The sequence below is a fragment of the Anolis sagrei genome, chromosome 3, assembly GCF_037176765.1.
Source record: "Anolis sagrei isolate rAnoSag1 chromosome 3, rAnoSag1.mat, whole genome shotgun sequence".
Lineage (NCBI taxonomy): Eukaryota > Metazoa > Chordata > Lepidosauria > Squamata > Dactyloidae > Anolis > Anolis sagrei.
In genome coordinates, this window is record NC_090023.1 from 245426361 (window position 1) to 245437505 (window position 11145).

General features: G+C 35.6%; 1 protein-coding gene across 2 annotated transcripts in view; it reads left to right on the forward strand.

The window, feature by feature from the left end:
- The window catches only part of RSRC1 (arginine and serine rich coiled-coil 1), a 187533-nt gene that overhangs the window by 81171 nt on the left and 95217 nt on the right, over nucleotides 1-11145 (forward strand). The window lies entirely within an intron of this gene.

Below are 11145 nucleotides of genomic sequence, written 5' to 3' on the forward strand. Positions count from 1 at the left end.
ATAAACAAAAAGTTGTTTGGTGTTGGATTTTTTGGCATATTCTGATCTGAAAACAACAAACTTGTTATTTGGAAACAAGCATTCAAATTTTGCATGCACAAATGTGGCATTTTAGTAATTCTAAAGATGTTCATATCTTTATTGTGGCTTTATATGATGAATTATGTAGCCATTTAAATTATGTGTAGTTCTTACAGTATTTTGAAAGAAGAATAGTTAAATTAAGCAAATTGCAATTTGGATTTGACAACATGCTTAGTATTACATAAACTTTACATAAACCAAGTATGATATTTTAGTAATAATTCTGAGAAAAATAAACCTATAATAATGCCAGATTGCAAAAAAGACATCCTTTGTTCAACTGGACCTTCTTCTCACTTTCCCCTCTTCAGTGCCTCAAGCCTTCTTAATAGTTATTCCTGAAGAGCTGAGGATTTGGCACATATTATACAGTGTTGGTGATTTGAAGGATATCTCAGACAGCCCTCTCAATTTGAACAAGTGGAAATGTTTTATATTTGCTCATTAGTCTTCTTTGAATCCTAGCTATTTAAATCAAATCCACACCTACATCCATGGTGACACTTGTAGTAGCTTTGGGACTTAGTTTGGCTGCTTATCCATAGCCCAGTTTCTGAGCCCATTCGAGGACACAGGTTTTGTTAAATTTATGATGCTGGATTTTCAGGGCATGTTGAGTGGGGCTCTGCAGGACAAGGAGTGGTGGTGGTGACGGTCTATTGTCCTGTTTCCACTGTCAGAAATGATTGTATATTGCCCAAAGTCTAGTTTTTTGATAAAAATCTGGATAGGACTCAGCAAGAAGGAACTTCTTTAATCATCTGACACCAAACTCTATTGTTAAGGAGATATATCAAACATGGGGGGGGGGGGGGTGTGTTAAGAAATTGCCCGGAACATTAGCTGATTGAGAAGGCGGACACTTGGATATCTTTGATCAGTATTTTTATTCTTTTTAAAGATAATCTTTATTGAATATTTACAGATTACAGAATTAAAATTTTAAGAGAAGAAAAGAAAGACAGAAAAAAAAAGAAAAAAAAAGAGAAAATAGAATTAGTGAAAGTTACACTTCCGAGCTTCTTCCTGGAGTTTTTTCCCTTTTCCTTCTTTCCTCACTATTCACCTCTTCTTTCTCTTCTTTTCTTCCTTTCTCCCCTTCTTCTTTACTCTCTGTTAGGCAGTGGGTACTTTGTTTTTTTCTTCAATTGTTGTTCTTTTTGCTTTAAATATTCGGTTATAAATGTCCAGTCTGTTTTTTTCCTTGTCGTCCCTTTGGATATCAGATAAGTTAATCTATCCATATTCCTTATATCCATAATTTTTTATTCTAATCTTCCAGTTTGGGTATATCTGTTTTTCTCCACACTTTGGCGTAGCATATTCCTTTAGCCATTGTTGCTAAAAAGAGGAGTTTATCTATATTGCTATCTAATTTTTGTTCATTTATTCCTAATAGAAATATTTCTGGCCTCAGGGGTATCTTCATTTTTAATATTTTTTGTATATTTTCGTGTATTTCCTTCCAAAAAGCTTGTGTTTTTGTACATGACCACCACATGTGGTAGAAGGTTCCTTCCACCTGCCCACATTTCCAACATTTTGAATTTATGTTTTTGTAATATTTTTTAATTTATGTGGTGCCATGTACCATCTATGTATCATTTTGTCCAGTTTTCCTTTAGATCACAAGCACATGTGTATCTTAATTTTTTATTCCAGATTGTTTCCTATTCTTTGATTCCTATAGATTTTCCTATAGATCTTCCGATATTTTTGTCCACTTTATCATGCATTCTTTTATTCTCTCTTCCTCTGTGCTCCACTCTAATATTTTTTTATATATATTGGTTATAGTTTTCTTTTCTGATTTCATTATTTTGTCCCAGTATTTTTATTCTTTGACAGGCCTTTCAATATAAGAGGAAAACATGCAAGCATATGTCAGCTAGCTAACACTTTTTGTGGGAGAAGATGATCCCTAAATTCCCAATGATAAAAAATGGAGCTCTGCCCTTCTAGCAAGAAGCCCATTCTCCAGCAGCACAACAAATACAGCAATGCCTTTGGAACCGTAATGCCAACATAATCTGCAAATGTTGACTAAAACTCTTTGGTTTTTAGGATACCAATTAATTGGGGACCTTTTCTTAATAAAATAATCCATATCAGAGCTCTTTAGTAAAACAAGATAGTGGCAGAGAAAGGGAACAGCCTTTTTAATGCCACAGCATCTGTATAAATAAAAATGTAATGTTTATTTGTGGGATTAACATAACTCAAAAAACCACTGGGCAAATTGACACCAAATTTGGACACAATACACCTATCAGGCCAACGCGTGACCATCACTCATCAAAACACAGTGGAAGAGACACAACCCCAAACAATAGAACACATGTGCCAAACCACATATATACACATATACACAAATATATACACACACAAAACACATATACACAGACTGGGCCACAGCAACGTGTGGCAGGGGATGGCTACTACATAATAAAACATAAGGTTTCTTATGTCAGATTGGCTTTCAGGGGATGGGTTTTCAGTCATGAGTGCTGTGGAGAAGCAACTACTTAACTTGCATAAGGATGACTTTAGACAGTGCTTCCTCAAGTACAATAAGTTGCTTAAAGTTAAATTTCATGCCAGTACTGTACTTTAAAGATAAAAATCTAGGTTAATATATTAAAAGCAGAAGTCGAAACTCCTAACTTCCAAGTGATTTTGAGTGACATTAAGATTAGTAGTGATATTATTGTTTGACTTCAGTAGGTGTTTTATTTCTTTGAGCCGTAATACTTAATGAATTGCAAGAGCTGAAGTGAAGTGTCATTATCCAACTTTCCTTTCCATTAATGATTGTAGAACCTTATCTGTGGCTTTTTCTAAATGAAGAGAACCATCTGTTTCAGCTTTTTCTAGTCTGATGTTTTAGAATGATGACCAACTTGTCCTTGTGGTCAAGAAAAGACATTTGACCATTTTAAGTGTTGAGTTACAGACTGTCATTAATAGCTTGTTATCCCATCAGTGGTTTGTGTATAGTTACTGCCTTTCAGCAATGTAGGCATTCTCTTTGTAACATGTTAATCAATAACCACCAACAGGAGCTACTAAAAGCTGTTCCTAAGCTGGGCAGTATACTTCATGCATCCCTACTTGTAAAATTATTTTTATTGGTACTGAAATACTTAGAAATACCTAATCTATATACTTTTAAAATCATGAATGGAATGTCACAATTAACTCTATGTGCGTTGTGTTAGAAAAACAGAGCATAGATTTAGATTGTACAAAACCAATACAAATTTTTTAAGCATTCTGTTTTCACTTTGAAAATAGTAGTGTTCTCAAATGCCCACCTGAAAACTAAAACTAAATCAACCTTAAATGTTTTGTTTTTCCTAATGAGCATGCTAGATTGTACATAGTAGGCACACCATTTTTAAAGATGAAAGATCCAGATTTTTAAAAGTGGAAGTGGAGAGTGTTATGTCCATCAAAATAGAATAATTATTATCCAGTCCTGCACATTCCTTATTGGCACAATTTACTGTAGTGGATAGCACCTGGAGCAAATTATTCCAAACTCTTTCCTGAAGTTGTGCTAAAGTTGGAGGAAGGTGCATACAATCCAGAGTTTTGTTGAATGGTTTATTGTGTCATTCAGGCACAACAGTTTATGAAAATAAGACTTTTTAGTAAAACAAAATGAGCTGTTTACGTCACTTTTGGAGAAAAAGACAAAAAATATCTCAAAGCTACTGTAGACTACAGTGGTGGTGCCTAAGTGTGACCCTCTAGTTCAGTGGTTCTCAATCTGTGGGTTTCCAGATGTGATGGCCTTCAACTCCAACCTGAAGCTGGTAACAGCTGGTAAACTAGCTGGGATTTCTGGGAGTTGTAGGCCAAAACACCTGGGGACCCACAAGTTGAGAACCACTTCTCTAGTTGGATTGTAACTTCTGTCTCTCCTGTTCAACATAGTGAGAAATACTGTGAAGTGTTATCCACCAACATTTGAAGGGCTGCACGTTTCCCATCTTAGACTGGAGGAGATGAAATCTTTCTCTAAGGAGGGAAATTATATTTTGAGATGGCATTACATGGTGAACCTTATAGAGTTACAAAATAATTTTGAGATGCTTAATAATAACAATTCAGGAAGAAAATAAATCATTAATTTTATAACATTACTATACATTTAGGAATTTCCCCTTGTGGTTCATAACATTTATTTCTTTAAGAATCTCTTCCATTTGCGGCTATTACTTCCACATATAGTTAATGCATTTTATATCCCAAGTAATTTGATCACATGAATTATTGAACTATTCATTAGACTCTTGTTTGTAATGTTATTGTACAAAAATTACATTGTTAGTATTTGTTCTATAGATTTTGGATGATGTGATTTTGCTGATGTATTATACCAGGGTGTCCTTTGAGTTCAATTCAGCAATAACTGGTTTGCCAATATAATACATTAAGTTTTTCAAAGCTATATGATGCAAAGTGATGCTTAGCAGCAGTTAATTGTCTCTGCAGTGGTCCGCTCCATGTCCCAGTTAATCCAATTGTAAAATTGTATACATTTATTATTGGTTTTATTATGAACTTTTAAAACTTTGTATTTTCCCCCTCTCAATTATTTTATTCATTGTTGTGTGGCCTCTTTATAGCATAATAAAATTAACAACAACAATAATAGTAATAATTCTTTTACCTGCCTCTTCCTAGAGATCAAAGTGGGAACAAAACCAAATATGTAACAGTTAAAACAGCATATAAATCAAACATGTGTTAAAACAGTTCTTATACATTTTTAAATTAATTTTTAAATTGTCTGGAAAGGCCCATAGAAAGAGAGAAGTCTTTACAGCTTTTCTAAACTTAGATAATATTCTGCTGATAAATCTCCTCTAACATAATTCTAGAAAAACCAAGGTGATTGACCTAAATGGAAACAACCCTTCAGGATCCTATAAATATTATACATATTATAACAGATCCTGTCCAACTCAAGCTGTAATCCTTCACCCTTGTCCGCCTTACAACTGACCAGGAATGCCCCTGTCTTGTCTGGATTTAATTTCAACTTCTTGGCCCCCATCCAGTCCATTAGTGCTGACAAGGATCAGGATGGCATCCTTGGCTTTAGGTGGAATGGAGCAATAGAGTTGGGTGTTATAAATTCGACACCAAACTCCAAAACTCCGATGATCTCTCCTAGTGGTTTCATGTTTAACAGGGGTCAAACAGGAGTCCCCCCAATGCCAGCATCTGGGACCGAACCTCCATAAAACAGTGCCCCCAAGCCCCATCTTGGAGAGTCGCCATTAGGCTGAGAATTGCGGTATATAAGCGAAGTAAATAAATAAATAAATAAATGTCCTAGAAGCATACCATGGTTGATGGTTTTGAATGCCGCTGAGATCCAGGAGAACTAGCAGAAACATACTGCCGCTATCTAGTTCTCTTCATAGATCATCCATCAGGGCAACCAGTGCCATCTCAGTTCCAAAACCGGGCCCGAAACCAGATGGAAATGGATCAAGATAATTGGTTCCATCCAAGAAACTTTGGAGCTGAGAGACCACCACATTTTCTAGAACCTTGCCCAGGTAGGGGAGATTTGATACTGGATAGTAGTTGTCCAATTGAGTGGGATCCAGTGCTGATTTCTTTTATAAAGGTTTTGCTACAGCCTCCTTGAAACTAGAAGGCCCTGGGTCAAAGATGTATTCACCATCTTCACTTGCTCTACCAATCTCCCCCCCCCCCTCGGCCGATTTGATTAGCCAGGATGGGTAAGGGTCCAGAGAGCAGTTAAAAATACCATGAATAAGGTGAAGTCTTTACTCGCTCCTAAAAGAGTGCAGTTTATACCAAAATATGCTACTGACAAATATGCTACCTTATCCAATCATTTATTTAAAGCAGTGGTTCCCAACCTGTGGGCCGCAGCTCTAGATGATTCAATATGGTATTCTGTGGGTGAGCAGATGGCAACTACTGGATGACATATGTTATGTATCAGAGACTAGATCTGATGTGATCTATCCAATGCAATTTTTTTGAATCGGCACCCCAGATAACCAAACCAAATCTAAAGTTGTCCAAAAACTGATTCGTAGCCTTTCTCGTAGTAATGTTGTAGAGTGGCCCCTGGTCAAAATGGTCCTTGGTCAAAAAAAAAAAAAAGGTTTGGAACCACTGATTTAAAGCATTTATTTATCATCTCTTACTCTACCTGATCCCCCTATGTTTCACCAGGAAATTAGTGCTCATACTGCAAAGGAAGGTAGATATATATGACTGATTGTATAATAATCAAAATTATTTATAATACTTTTGACATGCAGTTCATGTAATTTCATAATATTGATGGTTTCTTACATGAAAGGAGACAATCATGCATATTTTTAGATTGTTAGTGGATTGAAGCATTAGCAGACTTTTAAGAAGGGCATTTATTGTCAGTTTTTTAACCGTGTAGAAAATACGGAGGTCCTGTTAAACATTTTTCTTTACACTTGAAGATATCATATGGATTATGAACTAAAAACATTTTCACTTTAACACAATAATTGTTTCAATTAATGTTTCATAAATGGTTTTTATTTGGGGTCTATTGTATTTGATGACCTTCATTCATACTTTTGCCATGCAAATTTTTTATTGTTTTGCCACTGAAGTAATGTACTGGTAACAAAAGAAAAAAATAAATGTGGTAGGATATTCTTTTGGGCTATTGTGATACGTAATTATCTACACTATTTCCATCTAGCTAAGCCCATGATAATGCCTTTGTAGATTAAAAAGGAGTTTAATTATAGAAGTTTGTGTAAGTTTAGTCTAACTAGTATACCCAGGTTACTCTTTGCTTTGTCTAGCCAGTGAGCTGGGAATTTCTTTTAGAACTGCTTGTGTGCTTCTGTAGGGAAATAAATTATTCAGAGGTTTTGATTCCTGAAAATTAATTTTCTAACCGGACATAGCTCCATAACTTCATATTCTCTATTCTCTATATAGAGTTTAAAATAAAAATAGTTATACAATGAGTAATGAGACTGAGCTCATATTGTGTATCCCTGTCTTTAAAATGTAAAAAGTTCTATCTAATCATTGCACCACTTTGGGGGGGGGGGGGGGGGAGAAGGGAGGCAAATTATATTTTTATTTTGTTGCAAGCAAGCAGTGTTTTGAGCAGAAATTGTTTTGATATTTTTTCTAGCAGGTAGGATAGATAGATTTATTTATTTATCGTATCAGAAACAAACCAAGTTTAAAAACTTGCCATTATACTAAATGTCCTTTGACCAGTAGCTGGCTACTTGGAGTGTCTCAGATGTTGCTATAAGGAGGTCCTCCGTTGTACATGTGGCAGGGCTCAGACTGCATTGTAATAGGTGGTCTGTGGTTTGCTCTTCTCCACACTTGCATGTGGTGGACTTCACTTTGTGACCCCATTCCTTAAGGTTGACTCTGCATCTCATGGTGCCAGAGCACAGTCTGTTCAGTACCTTCTGGGTCGTCTAGTCTTCTGTGTGCCAGGGGGGAGTCTCTCATTCGGTATCAGTCACTGATTGAGGTGCTGGATTTTAGCATGCTACTTTTGGACTCTTGTTTGTTGAGGTGTTCCTGTGAGTATCTCTGTAGATCTTAGAAAACTGTTTCTTGATTTAAGACATTGGTGTGCTGGCTGATATCCGAACAGAGGATGGGCTGAAGATGTCACTGCCTTGCTCCAGGATAGATCATTTGTGGGTGTAATGAGAAAATATTACACGCAAGAACATATTTGGAATGTTTAAGTGCTTTGTTTTTTTTTAAAGAGTAGAATTAATATCTTGTGACCAAAGTGTAAAATGAGTTTAGTTGGGGTAGAGTTAAATTCATAAGGGTCTTCACCTTCCTCCGCAAAACTAGAATTATTTGCCCTGAATCCTTTTAATAATCACAATGGGACCTTCTGAATCAATTGTTAAAAGTTTGGTCAATACAGTGCAACACAGAAAATAAAAAACAGGGCACTGTTGTATAATGATTTTAAAATAACTGCTTTATCATTTTTTTAAAAAATCAAAATTAAATCAAATAATGGAATTATCTCATGCATTTGTTATGTGTTATAATTATATACCTTAGCTAAGACTGACTCTCAAGGTGGTGCAGAACAACAAAAATTTAATGCATTATGACAGAGAGTACATGTATATTGAAGCTTCTTCCAAACCTTGATTTCACAATTTTAGGCTCAAAAGTTTTTTGCCTCAAAGTGAAGAGGGAAAAGTAATCAGTTATTAATTTTAGCCTGGATTGGTTTTCCTTGCCCTCAATGGGAATAGAGCACTTCATGTCCAATCACTTGCATTTGTTGCCTTCAGAAATTTGAGTTGCTAGTTTTTATTCTTCTTGGTCAAATGCAGATAAACACAACTGTTTAATTGGAAGGTTATAGTTGTTAACTTACATTTGGAGCTCAGAGCACATATCACACTGCAGACAGCAGCAGCAGTCCACAGCATTTTTATACTAGTGGCCACGAGGCTTATTGGGCAATGTCTTTCTTACCTCCTTCTCAACATAACGTCTTCATTGAAGCTATTATACCACATCACTGTTCTGGGATGAGACAACAGCCATCAGTCTGCCTTGTGTTATTTAAGAGTACACAGGATGGAAATGATAGTCAGGCTTGCCTTTCCAGTTCTCCACTGCATGTGTTAAAGCAGATTTAACTGTAAAAAAGAAATATCTGAAAATATGTGTGTAAGTGTAAAAATTGTGAGTTGTGTAGGCAGATTATGATCATGGACAGGGTAAATGAAGAAACTGGAAATATCAGTATCAAGAATGAAAGAATAAGACACGTCTAAAAAAAGGGATAGGATAGAAATATTTTTTTAAAGGTGCAACTTTAGTACAGAAATCGGGAAAATAAAGAGAGCATGCAAAACAAATTGCATCTTCATTTCAGTGCAAGAATGGCAAGAAGCTTCTGAAAAGTATACAACCTCAACAACTCCAATTAAACTGAAAATTGTGGAGACAGTTTGGGAGGAATGGAAGAATGTGAAGAAGAAAATTTGGGGAAGCTGTCTTTCTGGGAATAGATTGTGAGAATTGAGAGACGTACGGAACTAAAGGGAAACTTGTGTGACAAGAGTTCTCTTTTCATATTAATATGTGAAGTAATGTAAGGGCCTTTATGCAGGTACAAAGTCTTTTTTGAAGAGTTTTAAAGTTATTTAAAATGAGCTAAAAGCACCAAGATAAAGCATTGAAGCTTGCAGGTGATGGACAATTGAAATACAAATACCGATCTACCACACAATAGACATTAAGGTTTGGAAAAGCTACAAGTATTTCAAAACAAAGTGAATGTTTCCATAAAGTTACTGAAATGATTTTTCATTGCTTACATAAGGAGCGGTAACTTCCTAGGGTTAGAAAGCATTGGATCTAGAAATGTTTTCTGGTTTGATTCCTGGACTGGTGAGGTTGATTCCAAAGTTTGCTGAAAACTTCTCTGAGGTGAAAAAGGTTGCCAGAGTTTATATTAGGATCCTAGAGTTTCTAGACTTTGAGATGTCTTGTACTGAAATAGCCAAAGCAGTGAGGGCTCTCACTAAAATGGGTTAAAAGGGTTGCATTTTATCCACCTGGTCTTACATGATCACATGTTAAAATTTCTATATTCTTTGAAATATTGTGTTTGCCCGCTTCTAGTGTGGAAAATGATGTGTCATCATAAGGAGAGCTCTCATCACTATTTATCTTTGTAGGAAATCTCAGTGTGGTAGTCATGTTAATCTGTTACACCACCAGATACTCTTATGACACCGTAAAGACTAACAGATTTATTGTGTCATAAGCATTCACGGACAAAAGCTACAAAAGATAGTGCCATAATAAATCTGTTTAGTCTTTGAGGTGTCACAAGATGTAACTTTATGATGACAATTGTTGTTGACAAGAGTAGCATATAACTGTATATTGTGTCTGTTGATGAGAAAAGAAAATTGCATATGTATTGCAATATTCATGAAATTATACCGTAATATTGTTGGCGTTAAGATAATGGAATTTAATATTATTAAAACTGGAGTTAGATCATTCTAAACTTCATGTCTCTTTATGTCCGTGTTGATTTGGTGAGGCCTAGAAGGCTTTTGTTTCGCCTTAGGGTCCTTATGAGTTCTCCATCAGGGAGAAGAAGTGCTGTTGTACCACACTTCTGGAACAGGTCAATACGAGAATCCTGGCAGTTTCTCAATGGTCATGATGGTGAGGCACTGGCAGCACTTCTCTTTATGAGTTTTGCAAGATCAATTTCAGACATACACAGCATTGACAAAAAATGGAGCTGAGGATTAGCCAATTATAAGGTAATCCGGAACCCTTCAGGAAGTTTTGCTTTGGTTCCTAATTAGTTATGAAGTTTCAAATTGGTTTTAATACTTTGGATTTTCCAGTTTGTTTGAATAGTTAATGATGGACATATTTATCTGTAAATTACAATACAATAGAAAACAGATAATCTTACTTTCAAATTAGGGGGGGGGAGTATATTTGTTTCTAGAAATCAGTTCTGTGTCTATTGAAAGTGAGATTTAGATTTCTTCTTATTTACCTCCATGTTATCTATTTGAAAAATCTGTGGGTCCCCTCTTTCCTAAATTAAGCTCAATGAGCAAATGAAAAAAATGGTTTATTATCTAGATATTGACATGACTTGATTTGCTTAGGTCCTTGCATGTTTTTGGTTTATTTCACCCATGTTGTGAGAAAATGTGGCTCATACACTAGGTCACACAGTTTTATTCCATTTTAACTCAAAACATATACCCAATTATCATATACATTGAGTTTGAGCCTGTTCCTCTTTATGTTGTAAAAGCAGCACAATCTACTCCGAAAAGGAAAGTAACAAAAAGTTAGAGACTAAGGTTTGGTGAACTACAAAAGCAGGTGAGAAAAACCAAAGGTGGGAAAAGAACTAAACCATGGGCATGAAATTCTCATTACCTGTAGGAAGGAAAAGGAATAGATAGAGAGGGGAATGGAATGGAACATATTGGAAAAGGCAGGTTGGAAACCCTA